We start from the raw sequence: 20710 nt of genomic DNA, 5'->3' as shown, positions 1-20710 counted from the left end.
CTCTGGTCAAAAAGCTGAAAGGAGGAAAGCTGGGCTTTATCAAGCTTTGAACTGCGTGGGACTTTCTTTCCTAGGATATTCTGACAGACTTTTTTTATTTTCTTTTAATATTTGCTGGCTTTGTAAAAATCCTCACATTAAAGAGATCCCAGGTGTCAAATTAGAAATATTTCTTTGCACAGTTTCAGGTGTGTTTGTCAGAACCTGCCTTTTCCCCCTCAGGCTCGTGGAAACCCTGAGCCAGTTTTTTGCTGTCGTCTACAATGTATTTAGTGAAATAGCATCTGTGTCACTTAGATTTGTATGAGCAGTGTCTGATGGTTCAGAGGTAGATAAAACCTGGGGAATTGCTGCACTTGATGCAAACCCACCAGACTTAAATTTTCACTCCATTGTTCTGTGTATTAATATGTATTAATTGTCACACAAAGCCATCAGTGAAAGTTTGGCCCTTGGAAAAACAAGGGCAAAATTCTTGCTGGCTTCAGCAGAGCTGGGTTTTCATGCAAAGCGAGTAGAAATCCAATCCAGTGGCAATGGTGATACCCTAAGGGACTGCTCTGGAATCGTGTGAAGAACTCCAAATGGTTCTGTCTAAAAAAAAATAAGCTGCTTTCTCTTCTCTGTCTGTCCCACAGTATGTTCTTTGTTATCATCTGTGAATCACCAAACATCCTTTGTGACGTTTATATGGCATAGTTATAAATAACCCTAACACTTGCACGTTAAACAGAAGGTGATTTACAAAGTGCTGCTCAATCTGACAGCTGTTACTACAGCACAGTCGGAGTAGATTACTTGCAAGTTTATTTTAATTATAGATAGGTCTACACTGAAATACTAAAGTCACCTATCCTGTACCAGGACTGCAAAATAGTGGCAAATAATAGAATGAGCTCTGTTTGCCTATGTAAAAGATAGAGCCTTCACAAAGGTAACTAGTGTTGAAACATCAAATTGTCACCTGGCTCTTCTTAGCAGATTTCTGATCAAGCAAATTCACATACAGAATCAATTAGTCTTCTCAAAGTGTACACACTATTCAGGAAAAACACATTTTTAAAATGATGAAACAAATTTCAGCCTTCACAAGGCAAAATTCACCCTTCAGTTTAGAACCACTGACTGTACGAAAATACTAATCCTAGCAAATTTTTCTGTGAGGAAAAACTGTCATCAGTAATGAGAACAGTTCTGCATTCATCCCATGGAAACAAAGGATGAAATGCATCAAAACTCTGTAAATTGCATAGAGCCCTTAAATCACCTGCATGATTCAAAATAAGAACATTATGTGGTATGGATCATAACTCTCACCATCAATAGTGGCAGTTAGGAGACCAAGTTTTGAACAATTCTGATCTCTAGAACTTTCCTTACTTACAGTAAGTAAATACTGGAACTTCTGTAGCAGTCAGGAAAAGTTACATTGTTCTTTAATGAATATATAATTGTAATAACCTATCAGAATAATAAGTACTTCAAAAATAGTAATGAAAGACAACTTCAGGATATGCACTGTAATCCTTGTACCCTGTGTTTCCTAAAATAGGTCACAGAGAATCTCTGGTTCAATATTAAATGGTAAAACTTGATAGAAAGTGCTTTGATTCTCTGAGGGGATGTGACCTCCTAACTGAAAATTACTCAAGAGTAGGTTCAGATACTATATTCAGCGACTCTGTATTTGGATAAATTTTGTCATGAAGTGATTCCCACAATTGAATAGCACAGCAAGGTTACACGTGTGTTCTGGATTCAAACGTCAAGCTACAGTAAGTTCTCTGCAGTAGCCTAACTTGTACATATGAATGTTCTTGTGGAAATTTGTGTCAGTCTCTCCATATTCTTGTGGCCCACCAGGGCTGATGGTTAATCCTCTGCTGCTTTGTAGGAATGGTCATTATAAATCACTTCCTGCCCCAATGTAGATACAGATGGAATCAATTAATTAATGCTTGCCTGCTCCGAGAATTAGCATCAGTGCAATATAGCTGAGCAACACTAATCTCTAGTAACCATCTGGAACCATTAACACAAACTGTATCTTGTTGCCCAGGGAAGGCAAAAGTTTTGGAAGCCCTTGAGGCAGGTGGCCTCCCTGAGCTGCCCACGGCCACAACCAGCTGGCTGGGATAAAAAAGCCAGGAACAAGAATCTGATCTTCAGCAGAAGTGACATTACTTATTCCTTTCATGAAGAGATAAAGGGGATCTTGTGATATAATGTAACAGCCAAACTTAGATTTTTGGTGAAAACAATTTTATTGAAGGAAGTAGCAACTTCCAGGATCAGCAGATGAAAAAAAGAGCCTGTTAAAAGCCTAGGCATGATCCTGGATGGTCCAACAGAATGCTCAAGGTGCAAAAGCTTGGGATTTTCACTCCTGATTTGCCTAAAAACAGATATAGTTTAGTATTACATACTCTGATAAACCTCTGGGGTTCTTGAGATCAAAACTGGATTTCATACAGCAGACAAATCCTGCTGGATCCAGATATCTCCAAATGAAAAGAATGCACACCAACACAAATCTGCTCAGAAAGACAATTTCAATGCACTCTTTTAAGGGTTTACTGCTCATTGCAGAGTGTTGTAACTCTTTAGGTCTAGAAATGTATCTGTTTGCAATAAGGTAGCAATAGGCTCTGGATCAGGCTTGACTGCCACCTCTGTTTATGTTGCCTTTAAATTGATCTCTCTATGTTTAGAAGTTCAAAGAAAATTTTGCAGGTACTATCAGGCAGGAGAGGGAGGAAGTATTTAGTTTCAAGATCTGATTGGGGTTTAAGCTACTTTTTTCACCCTTACTCTGCATGATACAAGGCTATCATAATTCAGGCTTTCCTTCATGCTAAAGGATGACATCTATTAACTGGAGTGACACAATGCAGGCATTTGCATGCCAGGGATTAATTCAGTCTGGTCAAACCTTGTGAAATGCTGAGCACCAAAAGCCAATGGAAAGAAAGGATGGTTGACACTTTCAGGCCTATTCCCTGTATAATTTCCTAAGCAATTCCTTCCTGCTTTTCATGTTAACTCAGAGATGTATTTCACTCTTAATTGAGGGAAATTCTTTGCTATTAAAAAAAAAAAAGAAAAAAGAAAGAAAAAAAATAGACTGCATCTACTGGTATATCTATTGGCATCCACATGTTTGTTTGTGTTATGGACTTTTTTTTCTTAAGACCTATCTTAGCCCAAGGATGGTAGCTTGAAAATTTATTGACATCTTTTCTTTCAGCAACTTGAACTCAGAATTTGGAACTGTATCTAAGTACAGGTGTTTCCAAGTACTTTATAAAAGAATATTGAACTTCCTTTAGTACTCAAGTAATGTAGAGGTAATTTTTGTCTTTTTAAATACATAACAATAATGGACAAGGTCATCAGAATCTGAAAGGAAATAATATACTGCCCCTGCTCTGCTGTCTCCACCCTTCTAACTTATTATTTCAAATTTAGAATGTTCTATATAATTCTTTCAGGAACCTCTACATCTCTCTGAAAAAAACCAAAAAGGTCTTTAAGCCTCGTAAGACCTTGAACTGCTTGCAAATCTAATGCTGTATTGGAGTATCTCTTTTTTCTCCCTTTTGCTGATTGGAAAAAAACATTTGTTCCTGAATGCCAAGGACAGTTCTACAAAATTGGCTGAACAAATGAACCAATAACCCCAACCTGTATAGAAAAGAATACAGAGAAAAATAGTTCTCTGACCATGTATGCAGAGAGACAGGGAGAGGAAAACAGATTATATTTTTCCTTGGATATTGTCTCTGACATTTTCAAATAACTGATCCTTAAAGAGAAAAAGCAAAAAGTGTTACCTTGAAAATAAAATAAAAGCTATTTAAATGCCAAATCCTAGTCACACAGCCTTAGTGCTTCAGAGGCTGGAGGCTGACCTTGAGAGAGGCTGTGCCACCTCACCGGGATGGCAGCAGGATGGAGGAACCCGCAGTGCTCTGATCTCCCTGGCTTGTCCTGAGCCCCAGAGGGCACTGGGAGCCACACAACCTTGTGGTGCTGGTGGGATATCCACCTGCATCAGCTGCTCCCAAACAGGAGCTGTGCTGGCCCTGGCTCCCGTTAAGTTGGACCCCTGTGTGTGCATGCCCTGAAACACCATTTACCACAACATTTCCACACAAAATAACAAAGAAATTAAAATTTACTTGGGATAATATCAGGCTAGTGTAGTTATGCTTCGTTGTGAAAATCTGCTTGGACTTCCTCCTTTCTGCTTAATTGTGAATCCTCTGTCTTGTGGTCACAGCTTGCACAGACCTGCCTTGGGCAGCAGCAGCACCAACCCTCATGTCTGGGCATGGCTTGGGGGACAGCACAGGTCACACTCTGCCCCCACCAGCCCTTTGGATGGTGCCACTCTGGCCGGGATGTGGGGATACTGAGCTTTGTGGGTGTGGGTTTGGCCATCCAAATCACCTCAAGGCAGAAAATTATTCTCATTTCATTCCATTTACTGGTAGAGTTGTAGGCTTGAGGGTTTTGTCTATGCTGAAAAGTTTTGCTTTCCTATTTGGCAGCTCACCTGTGCTATTCTGCCTCGCTTTCTCTACCATTGCAAACCACAGTGAAATCCTGTATATCAGTTCCTGGTCCACACTATCTTTTAGAAACCTGAACATTGAGCTCTCCTGAACATTGAGCTCTCTTTGTGCAAAATTCTGCTGCACATTGAGAGCAATCACTCTGTGGCACAGGCAGGGTGGTGCTCCCTGTTCCACTGCTGTGCCAGAAGAGCACAAAGAGCACCACAACATATTTGGGGCATAGCTTCAAGTCTTATAATCCTAGAGACGAGGGACTGAAACTTGCATTCAGTGCCCAAGAGAAACGCCAGTGAAAAGTTTCATTCCTGAACTTAGAGGAAACATTCAACTACAAGTCTAAGAGCTAAGGTGTGGAGAACATCTTCCATGTGCATCAAGTTCCTCATTTGAATCAGAATCTTCTGCAAGGCTGAGATTTCTGGATATGATTTCATGGTGTCAATAAGAAAAGGGAATCCAGGATGAGAGAAGTAAAAAACCCCAAATAATATTTCTGGATGGTCCATTTTGATCAGGTAGGAAAATCTGGGTTTTAAGTATGGTTTATGTATGGTTTATTTATGGTTATTTATGGTTTAAGTATGGTTGCTCAGTATTTTATTACAAACCATTATATGCATTCATAAATCTGTCACAAATTGATTCTCCTTAATTTAATTTTTCAATCAAATTATTTTTGGTTTCTATTTACCATTTAAAGAAGCAAGGGGAAGATGTATTACATTTAAAAATTCAATTAAAAAAAGCAGTCAAGTGCTTAGTTCTGAAGTTTCATGCTTTTATTTTGGAGGAATACTCTTTTGGTTGTTTTAATTTAATTGACAAATTCCAGAACTATCCTAAAACTACATAAAACTGTCTTCATTTCTTGACATAAATGCAGGGGAAAAAATTAACTTCCAGCTTGTGTATTGATTCTTTGGTCTCAAAACAACAGATTAATATTTCAGATTATTTAATTAACATTATAATTAAGACTGATACACTAATCAGTCTGCTTCAGATTCTCTTCTAAAGCGTCTCATAAATCCTGCTTATTTTCCTTTCCTAGTACTGATAGGAAAAAATAATTATATTTACAAAGCAATCTATCTGGATCCACCATTCAAGGCACATTTAATAAGAGACAAAAAATCTATGGGCAGGAACATCACTTTCTTTATAACCTGTTATGTTCTTGTTTCTTCCCAGACATGTGCAAAGTGCAATGCCCAAATGTTAGATGAAATTCAGCTTTTACCAGATGATCCAACTTGTGAACCAAATTACCCTCAAATTAGCTTTGTTTGACAAGCTGTAGTTTCCCCTCCCTAATTAATGCCAAATTTCAGCTGTGAGGCAAAAGCTGGGAGTCCCCAGAGCTGTGGGATCCTCAGGTCCTTTGCAGTGAGCAAACTCCTGTGGGGTAACTCCAGTGTGAGCAAAGCCCAAAGGGCTCCATAAATTCAAAACCTTCCAGTGCTCCAGCCAGGGAAATCACTGAGAATCACCAGGTATGGCTGATTATAATCATTTAGCAAAGGCTGCCTGTGACTTTGAAACATTTACCTCAAAATAACCTAATCAGACAAGACACTGGCTGAAAGCCACAGGGAGCTCACTGAATATATTTTACTAACACAATTAAATACTTGTGAATTTTACAGTATGTCAAATATATGCACCCTACACTGGAAACATGCCTCCTCCAATTTTTCCTTTGTAGGAAATTTCTGTCACAAAACATTTGATTCAGCACTTAAAGTATTGTACAGAGGGTTTTTTATCGGGACAAGAAAATCGGTTGAAATTGAATATATTTTTGTCACCTTTAATGTCCATTTAATATTGTATAGACATTTACATTTCTCATTTTGTTGTTAAAACTATAATTCAAAATAGAAGGTTTTAATTTGTTATGAAGAATTCGGGTCATCTAGCTAATAGATACTTTTACACCATGGAAAGCAGAATTCCTGTGGTTTTGCATAAGGGCTGTAGAGGTGACTGTGGAATGGGATGGCTAACAGGACACCAAGGCAGCTCTTTTCTTCCTGCACTCTCTCATCCCTAGAATTCTGTTTACAGCACATTTTTCACCCAGAATTCCTTCATTCAGTTGATCCACTTGTAAATGTTAAGAATCCTTTTCCCTACTGTAGCCACTTTGCAAATGGCAATAACTAGTTTTGTCTCTGTTATCAGGTGTGAAGTATACGTAGTGTTTAGCCTTGTTCCTAAAGAAAAAGTGATAAATTCTTACATCTATGTTGTGTAAGCTCTGTTTGTCACAGTTTTTCCTGCACTGCTTTAATCACAACTTCAATTGTGTAAAAAACAACAGAGCTGTTATTCTGAACACCGTAGGGAGTCTTGATTTTTTTCATGAGGCCACAGTAAGAACACATTTCTATTCTAAAATAGGATATGTAGACATTTCTTTAAATATAAGGACTATACTATTTGCATATTTGAAGAACATGAAGGATCACTTAGATAGACATCCATACCGTAATGAACTAAATAAACACTTTGTGTTTCTGACATAAGAGAGAGATTCATTTGAAAAAGAACTTCTTGGCACTGTCTTAGACAAATAGCACTTTAAAAATGGCCAGATGTCAAAAGTACGAAAAGTAGAAGTAAATCACTATGCTTAAACTACATTATGATGTTTGGTTATGTTGCTTTACATTTAAAATAGCCAATAATATGCAATTATCCAAATCTATCTAGTGGAATGTAGAGCATAATTCTCGAAGAGGAGTCTTTGTTATGAAGGCAACCTGAGTTTTCAGAGGGAATGAAAGGTATTCTTATACCAATGGACATGTAATTTTTAAAATGCTGGGAGATTTGATGGTTCCACCACTTTAACTCCATCTATACACAAATATCCATCTGGCAATTCACCCAGTGAGTATTTGCCCAGCAGGCAAATATTATCTAAGAAAAATAGAGATTTATCGTATCATCTTAGATTTTCAGATCTCTGGAAGTCAAGTCCACAGTATGTCCAACTCATGCTGAAAGGACAGAGCAGTAAATTGCACTGTGACTTCAACAGATCTTAAAGGCATCAGAGCTGCTAAGCAGAATGTCTGCCTCTTCCCCTGAGGTTTCCAAAATACCTCCCTGCATTCCTATAGAGGAATGCATCAGTCAGAGGGAGCTGGGCTACAGGTGCCCCTCAGTTCTTCACCACTTTATGCAGTGAATGAAGAAGTGAAACTTCACTATAAAAGTGTAAAAAGACTCCAAAGTCAAAAACATTGAGACAGCAAATCAAACTCTGCAAGCAAAATTAGTATAGCAAATAAATAAAATATGTTAATTGTTTGGGATTTTTTCCCATCAAAAAGTTAAAAATGTACAGCACCGATTTTTCAAGAGATTCCCTTCCCTTTGGTTTTATCATTTATGACAGTAATAACCAACTTTATCTCCTCACACACGGTTGAGAATATCAGGTGAATATAAATCAAAACCTCCCTGCAAGGCCCGAGTTCCAGAGAAGTTCACATTCAGCTTTGATCTCAAACCCTGGAGATAAAGCTCACCTCCACAGAGGATTATTTTTGGTCTGAGTTTACAGAGAACTATTCACAGTGTGTAGAACATATGCAGCAGATAGGCAAAAAGAGAGACTCCAGATTTCCAGAAGTCCAAATATCAGTACTAGCAAGGTATCAGTTAGTGAATTTAATTAGAATTATCCTGAAAGGCTTAATAGAAATATTTGAACACCAGCAAGTGTTCAGTACAGAAGCAGTGAGACCTGTGCTGCACTATGTGAGGTATTGCAGGCTCTTGGACATGTGCTGTTGTCTGGCAAATGGAGTTTCAGATATTCCAGCTGCTAAGAATTATTTAGGAAAAATCTTCATATCCTTGCCTTCCATTCTAGAATTATAGGAAGCTACTGAATATTCAATGTATATGAATAAGACTGGATGATTTGGTTTATTAAATAAAATTAATGGTCAGCTGATATATAATTAATCAATTATTTTATTTTAGTCTACTTCAATTTTGAAATGCCAACTCCTGAAAGTAGGTTTTAGGAAATTATTTGTTGACTATTGTCTGTTGATAGAATTGGAATGAAATGCGGCCAGAACAATGCTACAAAAGAAGGTTTTCTGTGTAAAGTGGAATTCTCACAGCCAACAGTTGCTGACAGCCATTCTGAACACTCCAATGTGCACAGCCTCAGGTTCCCTGTCAGGTTAAAACTGCATTAGGCTCATTTGGGGTTTAGGGTGCTGTTTGTTTGTTTGTTAGGGGGTTTTGCCTTGCCAAGGGCAGTGGGACCTGGCATCACTGAGGACTGGAGCATTCCTGACTTGCACAACAGGAGGGCTCTGTGTCAGCACTGACAGCACAGCATGCACCCCCAGTGCCCCAAAAGGAACATCAGGAGCTCCTCAGGATGTGCTCAGCACCACTGCAGGTCTCTCACCTCTTTGTTTGGCACTGCTTTGGGCTGGCAGGTGGTTCTGCTGCAGTGAGAGGAGGCAGCTTTGGGGCACTGCTGCAGCTCCACAAAACCCCCAGCCTTGCCTGGTGCTGCAGAGAGCTCCGGGAGGGAGGGAGTCCACAAAGCTCACAGCCACCTGCCCTCAGCTGTTCTTAACCACAGACAGGGAGGATCTGCACCATATTCCTTTGAAAAACCATTTCTACTACCATGCCAGGTTTGTATTCAAAGTGCATTTCACTTTAGATTAAGTGGTACAGACTTTAATGATTTACTTCAAAAGACTTTGCAGAATATAAACATTAATGCATTAATTAATAGAAATCATAATACAATGCAAATACAATTAGTTTAAAGACAATCTATGTTTAATGACATAGCAGTTATCAAAGCTCAATTACTCTAATTAGAATTTTATTCACCGAGGCACATTTCATTCTCTAAGTGTTTGCTCAGCACTTTACAGAATGAGTCCCAAAGACTAACAGTGATTTAGGTTGGGTTTTTTACTGAGTTTCCTATTTACATATCCTCAGAAAAGAAATGAAATGTTATTTATCTGCCTTTTAATAAAGTACTCAATAATTTTTGCACACTAGTAGCAAAATACCTCCATTATAACAGTCTGTGAAATTAACTGACTCATGGTTATCATGTATATTTGATAAAATGTTGCTTCTGTCTCTCTTCAGTCAGGGTGATGTTTCTTGCGACAAACCTGTCTGTAGCTTTTTTATATACTTGAAGCCACTGACGTGTAGTACTAAAGTATATTCAACTTACTAGAAATTTATTCTGTGTCATATTTAATTTTTTCCTTTTTACTGAATGCAAGTGAAACAGTAACAACTCAACTTACTGCAATAAAATCATTATTTTCTTCATCTTGGTGAAGTTACAGCTTTTAAGGGGATTGGCTCTTTCTCAGATGAGGCTGTCAACCATACAGAGAAGGGGAGGACAGTGGATGTTGTATAATTTATTTTCCAGCAAAGCCTTTGACCCAGTCTGTCATGGTGTCCTTAAAATCAAATTCATGAGATAGATAGGGATGGTTGAAAAACGGGCTGCAGTGCCACCACCAAAACAGTGTGACCAATGGTGGGGTCCCTCAGGGATTAGCAGTGAGATTGATGTCATTTAATGTCTTCAGCAGTGAGCAGGAGAAGAGGGTGGAGTGCCCTCTCAGCAAGGATGTGCATGGCCCCAAACTGGGAGCACCAATGAACACATGGGAGAAAGGGGCTGCCCTTCAGAGACCTGGACAGGGCTGAGCAGAACCTCATTAAATTCAGCAAGAGCAAGTAGGATATTTTCCATCTCTGAAGGGATCTCATGCAGCAGTGCAGGCTGCAGATGCTGCTCTGCAGGAAAGTGTTAAATATTGCAACAGGTTTCCCACCAAAGTTAGAGAATCTCTGTCCCCTGAGGTGCCCGAGACATATGGACAGAGCTCTTTGCAACCTGATCTGTTTAGACTTGTTCTGAGCAAAGGATCAAACCATATATCCTCTGAACGTCCCTTCCACGATAAATTTTGGTTCTGTGACTCTGTATTGACTGCTGTATAGGGCATTTTTTATGCATGAAGGCTTTGAAGAATGCAGCATTTAAAAAGTTTATTTTAGTTTAGGTTATTATTATGTTCAGATCTATAGTATGACTACTACAAAGTCATTTTATTTCTTTTTTTTCTGTGAGTTAGAAAACTTTTCCCACTCTGAAAAAGTACCATTTAAATAACTTTATCTGTGGCACAAACATTTTTTATAACTTCTCTAATTTCTCACTAAAATACTGATCAGTGCTTTTGTGCACCTTCTATGCAATAAAAAGGCAACACAACATTAACTGTATGAGAAGTATGTGAAAGAAATATGAAGAGGGTCTAAAAGCCACAGCCCTTAAAAATGGTCTTCTCATTTTAAAGAATGAGCTATATCAATTTAAAGATCCTCCTTTAAAATAATAAGTAATAAAATCCTGAAATAACTGACTTCACGGCAAGGGTTGGTGCTCTGACCCTCCAGGTGTTACTCTGTACCACCATGTAGAAGTAAAGGTCTTATTGAAACAAGTGACCTCTAGCAAATTGTTCACTACTTTACTTTCATCTCTGGTAATATTTGATCCTAAATTGCAGTAGTTTTTGAAACTTGCCTGTGAATATTCCAAATTGATACCGAGCAACCTTTCTAATACAGCCAACATCCACTTCCCTTCTGGGCACAGTGCAAATAAGATCTGCTCCTGCAGGTGTATCCTCACCCGGCTGGGCAAGGTTTGGGTCTTTTCCTCACAGAACAGCAGATTTAAATACAATGCCAACTGGCAGCCAAAAGTCCTAGGAAGCAGTTCTGGCAGCCAGGGATTTCTGAGTCACAGGGATGTTCTGGCCACATACCCACTGTCCCAGAAATGCCATCTCCAGCTGCAGGAGCACAGGGACACAAACCAAGGGAAGGGACCTGACACGGTGCCCACAGAATCCACATATTCAAGGAAAGATAGTGAAAGCAGTCAAATTAGTGTACCTTGAAAAGAGAGCTGACTGATAAGATTACAAGCTCAGCATTACTAGAAAGCATAGAGTCCGTTATAAAAATTTTAGGAACAGAAAGTCAACCACTCCAACTTTTTCCTATAAGCTATTAAATCATTTATTAATTTTACACAACAGCTCTACAAAGTTGTTAAATAACAATCAGTGGTTTTGGTCTGCTCAACTGCCTAATGGGCCTGAATTGGATTTTTTACTGGTATTATGGGCATTTTCTGTAACAAGGAGAGCCTGTGAAAAATGGAGAATTGAAAACATGTCTTAAAACTGATTTGGTTTCGTTACAATGACTTCAAGAACACTGCAAAAGACAGAATTTTGTGTTCACAGGACAGGCATGTAATGTTACATCACCACTAAAAGATAACAGAGAATCTACTAGCAGTAATAAAAGAAGTGTCTTAAATATATATATATCTACTTTCAATGTGCATACTGTGAAAAATCTTTTCTAAAATGCATGTTTTGACCATGGATTGGTAACTTTTCTGAAATCGAGTTAAGTCCATCTATTGAAGTCTAAGTAGGATTATTTTCATATTAATGTATTTGTGTGTGTACACATACTAAAGAACAGTGTTTAGTGATTTAATGTATTTTGGACAGCTGATGAAAATAGTATCAAATAGCCATATATAATATTAAAGAATAGTATAATAGTCAAGAACTTTTCTTGAGAAAGGCTGATCTAATTCTTTTATACTCATATATAAAATGTGAGGGAAAATTATACCCGACTACATTTCATGGTCATTGAATATATTCCTGTTTCTACTCTTATTGTCACTGTTCGTGCAAAAAGACCTTAATGGCAGGCAGCTTTTTTGACAGCAAATGCTGCATATCTGCAATTTTGGTTTTGTCAAGGTGATGCATCCTGTAGCCTGACAGTGCAGAACAAAGGGGACTCTATGGGTCTTTAAACTGGTCTGAACCCTGGCCTGAGTCATGAATGGCTTATTGGGGTTTCTGCATTCATCAGATGATTGTATTTAATGCTCTGCAATTAATCTTCTCAATTAATTAATATCTTTACAAAATCTGCTATTAGAAAAACATCATGGAAAGAAGATCCTGTGTCACAAGTATGTTCCTTGGTAATAATGGCCATGTTGTAAATGCTGATATAGAGTAAGTTCAAAAGTTACCAACACTCCTAAAAATGTCATTAGAAAGGCTTATCTGCCAGGGGAAAAAAAAAAAAAAGGAGAGAGCAACCTACTGGTTTTTGTTTAGAAAACATCATTGTGCAAATCATTATACAGGAAAGACTGAATATCTGCTTTCCACAGTGTGGTCATTGAGATGCTCAGTTCCTTCCATGATTGCCTGATTGCCTGCAAGGATGAAAGAAAAGACAAAAATAATCAAAAATATCAATTTGGCATCTTCCAAGATAAAGGGAAGTAAGGCTGACAGTTCTCTTTATGCACAGGCTCCACAGCAAGGGCACTACTTACTGCTTCTCAGTGTGTTCTGTGGAAGCTGCTGATGGACAAAGTGTTGTCACTCTGGAGTGTGCAGCCCTCCCAGTCCTTCCTCGGGCCTGCATCACTACTGCTGGTGCTCTGCTGACCATAAATAAAAGGTCATTGGCCGTGAAAGAAACATCACTTTGTTTCCCACTCAGTCTTTTATGCCTTTTGGATTGAAACCTTATTTCTATTGACCACTGTTAGGGTGATTGTTCATGTTTTTCAGTTAGAAAAACAGGGTTATTTACGGGGTTTATAGCACTGCTTTTCCCAAACCTGCCTTGCAGAGTTCCTAGGAGACTCAACAAAACCACTGCATGGTAAACAATTTATGCATATACTGGGAGTTATTTATATTGAAAGGTTTCTAAGCCAATATCAGAAAATTAAGGGAGAAAAAAAGCACAGGCATCACATTTCTCTTGTTTGTCCCTTGTTTTGTTGAGGAAAGCAACTATTTTATTTGAGGCATAGAATGAAAACAGTTATTTTAAATCCCTATGAGGGCAAACAAACATGTTGTTTCATTTGCTATGTCCATCAATCAAGTACTTATAAAACACTGGTTCACATTACTAAAACAATGAACAGATTAAATTTTTAATAGGTGTATTAGGCTGACAAAACAGAAAAGATGATTGTAAAATGAACTGTTTAAATTAGAACCTTTGATTATCTCTTCTAGGAGGAATTACTTGCTTAGTCTATTATGTCTTGAAGAACATACTTGAAGAACACGAGATTAATGTACAATTTCTTTATTCCTATGCAACTTCTGTTGGCATATTGAAATATGTGAATGGATTTGTTTTGGGTTAATTCTGAGCTATTGAAAAATCAGTAAGAAAGGAAATCAGAGGTCCTTAAAGGAATTAAGAGTCCTTTAGAAAATAGCCATTACTTTAGGGGTGCCTCAAATATATTAGAAAGCTTATTTCCCTCATATTTCAAACTCAGAAGGACACGAAATTGTTGAAAACAAAGCTTGTGTCTACAGAAGAAATATGAGCTGCCTGCAGCTAACAGTGGAGAGATGCCAACAAATAAGCTGGTTCATGGCCCAGGCTGTAGCCTGCTGCCCCACTGCTCCTCCAGCCCCACTTTGGGAAGCCACAGTGAGGACTCTGTGAGGGGAGCACATCTGGCTCGAATTCAGACACGGCAGGATTGCAGTTATTTTAAAGTCATCACAGTCTGACTCTGAAGGGAGCAGTGATGAGACTGCAGTGAGGGAAGGAAGAGGGTGACACTCTTAAACAGGGAGGCAGGAAAAGGCAAATGGGCTTGAAATGGGCACACTCTGAGTGGTGCCACTGCTGAAAATGCAGTCTGGTGATACTACAGCCATGCAGAATAGGACACAATTTGCCCAAATCACAGGCTTCCTGGCATGTACCTGAGGCACAGGGGTCCTCGAACTCTTAAGAAAAATGAACTAGGCACACATAATTTTAACATTTTTGCCAGGTTTCTCTCTTTCTCTCTGTTAAGGGACGGTGCATTATGTCAGAGGAGCTACTGTGGATTGTTGTACTCACAGGGTTGCAGAGGAGAGTGTAGTGTAGGCAGGCATGGGAATCAGGAGACAGTGGGAGCAGGTGGGAAAGCCTGGAGTTTTTCCTGTCCAAAAAGCATTGGGATGGCAGGATGTATGAGAGGGCAGCTTTGGGGGAGCTGCCAGAGACCCATTGCACCCCACAGTGCTGCAGGCTCATGGCAGGATGATACAAACAAGTGACTGCAAAGCCTTGTGATCCAGAATTAAAGTGGAATGACCCAGTGGCAGCAGCAGCCCAGCAGCTGCAGGGCATAGCCACACAGAAGCAGGGCAGTACCAGGACTGCTGGTCACCCCTGGGCCATCACAGCATGATGCTCTCTTCTCCTTATGCAAGGAAATCGTCTGCACAGTTAATGATTCTGTCCATCATGCCTTTAATAAAAGAGCAATAACACAACCTGTAGGTGTAGCATAAGTGGAAGGCACAGTACTCCCTCACAGTCCTCAACAAAATCTGCACCAAAAATAAAGTTCTGCTTAGCTTTGCAGGAGGAGCTGGAGAAGCATTGGTGTTTCACTGTAAGCAGGATGGCATTCTTAAACCCAGCTTAAACACAGTCTTTTCACTCCCAAAGCTGGGTTTTCTACTTCTAGCTCAACCTCTCTTCTTGACCTGCTCTAGACTGAACAGCTTTTTGGTATGGCACCTGCTGGATAGGGTACCTGCATATTCTCATGGGAATCACCAGCAGTTCTCCGTGAGCCACTGGCCAAAGTGTTTATTTATGGAAAAGCACTGGACAGAAATATAAATTCTTTGGGTGGAGATATTCAGCTTGGGGATTATGTTGCCATATAATATGGAATTAGACATACTGAAACATTAAGCCACAACAAAGTTCTGCTGAAATGTTATTAATCCATTAATTGATTAATATTTTTTTAAAGCTATCAAGTATCAGTTACTGTGAAGCAGAGGATCTGTTAGCTAAACTTGAGAGTTCTACATCTGAGGTTCACTTGATTTTTTATTTTATTACATATGGACTACAGACCTTCTGAAAAGTCTCTTAATCATTTGTGAAATATTTGTGCCTGTTCACCTTTCTGATTCTTCTGATATTTCATACTTAAAACACTAACGTGACCACTGCAGAAAGAAACAATTCACTGATAGTAATGTCGCAGATGTAGTAAACTATAGCCATAAAATTGCTCAGAAGTACAAGATACATGACCATAAACTGATTATTTTATGTTCCCACTTCTGTAATTACCCTGCTATATAAAGGTGCTATTAAAAAAATATTGTCTTCAAAATATTTTTAAACCCCGTGATCATTAATTAAATGCAATTATTTGCTCTTTCTAACTCAAACAATACATTATACAATACAGTACATTTTAAGTATATATTGGAATAATAGACTATATTTGTTGTATTTGTGTTTACAAAATCAAGCTTGGTATAGACTCAAAACACACTTTCTATTGTTACTGAAACAGCAGCATTGCTGTTGCTGTGTATGTTGGTGACTTGTTTAGTTCCCTGATGAAATGGTGTTTAAAGATGTCAGAACTGCAGAAGCTCTAGAAGCTCTCCAAAACTAGGAAGAAAGTTTCTAATACACTGAAATAGAAAATAATGAATACCATTCTCCTAAAGCTCACCATCAAAACAAACAGCTAAAAGGACCATGAGCCATATGCCACCTAGATCAGCCCTTATGCTTTACATTTCCAGACATTATGTGATGTGCATGAAACTGCTGCTCAGGCTTTCAACAGCCATAGAATTAAACAAAATTCATGTCAGGAAACTAAGTAATAATAATTAGCACATTTCCTAGGTGGGGACAACCCAGCCAAGGAGGTCATTCCTCCAGGGAATGGAGAGAATATAAAGAAATTTGTGGCTACATGATAGAAAGGTAACAAAAACTGCTTTGCACTATGTGGCTGGTGTATAATTTTGGATAGTTGCCCAAAATTGGCACTGGCTGTAGTCCATTATTTTAAAGCTTGAAGCAACATTGTGGGATTGCAAATTTATTTGATATTGAATTCAGACAGCAGGGCAGAAGAAAAAATAAAAACGAGGAGCCATAGAAATTGTAAATAAAAAAAAAAGTTACACCTATCAAGACATCCTATATAGAGTCTTTTCTGTGAATTCACTGCACACTCATCCTGTGCCCTGGAAAATCAAAAAGCCATTTCACCAGATATTTAGAAATTATGTGGAGTGTGTACATTGTATTTTCACACAATGTATTACGCTGACAAGAGCACAGGCTTTGGAGGAAAGAAAATACAAGAGATCAGAAAATGTAATTTTAATTTTTTCCATTATTGAAGAGTTGTTTAATTTTGTATTTTTTTCACTGTAACTAAGTGGAATGGAAGAGGGAAGGATCAACATTGTCCTTTGAAGAGAGTCTTTTCTTATTTTTGCATAGAAAGAACTACTGCTTTTGTTACCCTTTATACCAAGAGTGCTAGTAAAACTGGAAAACAGAAAATGGAAACAGTCATCCTCTTGCCTTTCTCTTACAAAGAGAGGAGGCTCTTATGAAACTGTAAAATACTCATTGAATTGCACATCAGAAACACCTGGGTCTTGCAAACTAAAGTACTTCAAAACCGGTTTCATCATAAAGATAAAATCTGTTCTTTAAATGCTGTGCAGCCCTCTTAAGAAGTCCATCTAGTGCCCAAACCAAACATCAGCTATCTTGTTCTTTGGTAACCTGAAGGGAAGTTTCTGATACTGGCATGAGACTTAAGTCGATGTGATAACATTTGCTGTTTTTAGATAATGATCTTTTCCACAGGTGACATCCAGCAGTTTGATACTGAAACCCTCACAAAATTCCATTTCATTACCAGGGAACTCTTTTGGCAGAGGTGACTTCCAGTAACTTGTAGCAACTTACTAGTCCATAGGCTATGTAAAAGTAAACTTAATGACTTGTAAAAACAAGAAAAGAAAAAATAATCCAGGAGTAGTCCTATATATTCCTTTCTTTCCAAAGATTTGCTTTGTTCCCATAAGAGTGTGCTTTACTTTGCTCATCTTCCATGAATCTGCATTTAGTTTGGTAAATAAATGAATGGTATAGATTCCCCATTTTTGAATGTCAAAGACAAGGAAGATTTTAAATCACTTTCTATACAAAAAAAGGCCACATGATTTTGAAATTTTGACATAATTGAGAGCATCAGACTGAACTATTGAATAAAACTATTTTTCACATGTGCACTAATACCTTCAAGCAACAATGAACAGTTCTTTACAGATTTAGTGATTTTGTTATTGGCCTTGTGCTAGAACACTAACCTAAGTGGCCTGGGTGTTTAGGACACATTTTTCATTGACAAGGATAGATGATATGTTACCACTAGGTATTTTCAGTATTTGGTTTGTATTTCATGAAGATTCTCATCTCAAAAATGCTAGTTTTGTCATTGGTATTTTTAAGTGAACTTGTTGTGGAAGATTGTTCATGAAAGCACTGTAAACAGTTTTGTTTCTCCCTAAAAGTAGTGCTAGGTCTGGTTACTAGAACTTCAAATGATATATATATTAATGTCATCATATATCATAACAAGAACATTGCACCCTTCTGAAATAAACAGGTCACTTTCTATCTGTAAAGTTATTAAAATGCCCAAGGAAGACATCAGACTACAGCTCTCTGTACCTGTATTGGAAGAGACATTAAACAGAAATGCAACCTTGTTCCCAGTCTGCACCATAACCTCTCAGGTGTGAAAGGATGCATTTGAGAGCTACAGCAATTACCTTGTGCCCAAGAAGGTTGGTGAAAGTACCTGTAAAAGCAGGACAGGGAGTCTTTCAGAAGCAGAGGATTGACCAGGGCCAGGGCTTTAGAAATCAGTGCTTGCATTCTGCCTTTCCCCCTGGAAGCCCTCCACAGTACCTCGTGAGCTATGACAGTGATGTGGGCATAAAGTAGATATTATATCAGTTCCCTTTATGTAGAAGGCTGAAAATTATCTGACTCAAGACAGCTGCCTTTACTGCCTGGACTTAATAGATTCCCTGATCAGGCAGAAAGCTGCAAAGAAAATGAGATTCAGTAACTTGCAATGGTGCAAGGAGATGTCAGTAGCATATAAGGGATGTGCACAGATAATGTTTTTATGGCACTGACTGTCTCATGCTTGATCAAAGCTTCTAATCTTAATATACCTCTTTTCCTTGACTTCAATGAGCTTTGGATTGGGCCCTTTGAGAGCAGATATAAGCTAAAAATATTGCAGCACCAAGACCATACAAAGTCAGTAGAGAAATATGATCAAATTTATCATTATAATACTCAGCAGTTTGTAAACTCATTAACATTTGCAGAGAACATGCTGCTTTACCTGTGACCTATAAATTCTGGAAAGCTCAGGAGAATTGCCACTCTGAGAAATGTTGATGGCAAAGGTATTTGGGGGGATGTATCATGAAGCCATGTGGCATAGTTTAATTGTAGTTGTTATGGGATGCAGATGACAAGTCGCTCTGCATCTAAACAATTAGAGATTCCACTGAATGGGGTTCAGGTGTTTGAAATTCCATAGGAAAGTGGGAGTCAGGTTATCAAGATATTGTCTGCAAATTAAAACACATACCATAGAGTAGGGACCATTTATGGGGTCAATAACCCATTAACAAAAGGGTCAATGATATTAATGTCTCCCAATTATGCCAAATGTTGTTTCAAACCTGCAAGTCCTGAGGGTGAAAAGTATAAATTCTGGGCTAGATCAGTAATATCAGATGCACACAGGGATCTCATGTAGGCACTGAAAAGAATATTGGAGGACCAAAAAATGATATAACAAGCATGAAGCTATTTACAGACTAAATAGAGAATTTTGAATCTTTTGTTGCAGCAGAAGGCACTGAAGAGTCAGTAGCCATTGTCTCATGAGAAAGAGTGCTTGATATATAGTGCTTGAAACATTTTTACAGGAAAATAATCTTCCCATTAAGAACGTTTTTTTAACTTACGGTTTTACCAGTATGTCAAGATTTTTTTTTTTCAAAAGGCATTAAAGATTGCTGAAAGCATTTTTTTTTTTGGTTGAGTTGCATATCCCTATCCTGTGTATCCAATATTTAGTTCCTTGTCATTAACAACGGTCCATAAGTAAAGGAAAAGCTGAAGACACTTTTGTATTTTCACAATGTGCTTTATAGCAGCCTCAAAGTTTTGCCATCCTGGCTCCTAGAGTTAAAGCACTCCCTGGAGTTGCTGTTCCAAGGAAAGTGTCCTTGATGCCCTGCTGTTCTTCTTTGTCAAAGGGCTGCAATCCCAGGTGCTCAATACAGTTCCTAAAAAGGGTGGCACAGCTCTAGCTATTTCAGGGAATCTCTGGCTAAATGCACCCGAGTTCCTGGCCCTTCTTACCTCAGGCATGCAGGAATGGGCCTGACAATCTTTTCCATAAATTGGATACCATGCACTACCAAAAACCCATCCACATCCTGGCCAGGAGCAATATTACAGTGCAAAATAAAACTGCCAGTCTCCTGCTGGTTGCACATAGAATTGTGAGAGCCTCATGTAACTGGTTTGCTGTACTGGGTATGTCAACGTGGTTTTTGAGGTACATTTTTGTAGGTAAAATCCAAATATAAGGCACCCCAAATTAAGGCCAACAAAAATTGTGCCATTCCAAAGTATCACATGCTCACTGCTGGTGTTATATGTATGCTGCATTTTCTGTGGAATTACCAGCATTAAGGAATAATTTCAACATTTTTTAACAACTTAATTAGTTCTGTTATCCAATCTGTATACCCTTTATTCTCTATCTTCCAGGAATCAGAGTAACTGCTGAAAACTCTAGAACATTATTTTATTCTTAAGAGACAGAGTATTAATCTGGTATCAAGTTGGCAAATGCTTTTAGGAAAACCTCAAAGTTTAGGAATATCACACTAGATCTCCTGGAATAATTTAACAAAGGCATGTGAGTTGAGCAGTCATGAACAGATGTTCAGGAAATCAATTGATATCCTGACTCTCACACCCATATATGCAATAGGAATATATTTGTTGTGTGCATACATTTACCTACAAAAAAGAAATAGAGAAGAATAAAATAGCTTTGAAAA

General features: G+C 38.3%; 1 protein-coding gene and 1 long non-coding RNA gene across 2 annotated transcripts in view; both read right to left on the bottom strand.

The window, feature by feature from the left end:
* SHISA9 (shisa family member 9) overlaps positions 1-20710 on the bottom strand; it is a 174934-nt gene that overhangs the window by 129221 nt on the left and 25003 nt on the right. The gene's annotated exons all lie outside the window — the stretch shown is intronic.
* Positions 11675-20525, bottom strand: LOC148221911 (uncharacterized). The gene is made up of 2 exons (XR_015807235.1): positions 13060-20525; positions 11675-12936 (listed from the first exon to the last, which is right to left on the bottom strand). It is a non-coding gene; the product is annotated as an uncharacterized LOC148221911 (long non-coding RNA).

This window comes from Sturnus vulgaris, chromosome 16 (assembly GCF_052056855.1).
Source record: "Sturnus vulgaris isolate bStuVul1 chromosome 16, bStuVul1.hap1, whole genome shotgun sequence".
In the NCBI taxonomy this organism is placed as follows: domain Eukaryota; kingdom Metazoa; phylum Chordata; class Aves; order Passeriformes; family Sturnidae; genus Sturnus; species Sturnus vulgaris.
Note: the sequence above shows the minus strand (reverse complement) of the source record. Positions and strands in the feature narration are given on the sequence as shown.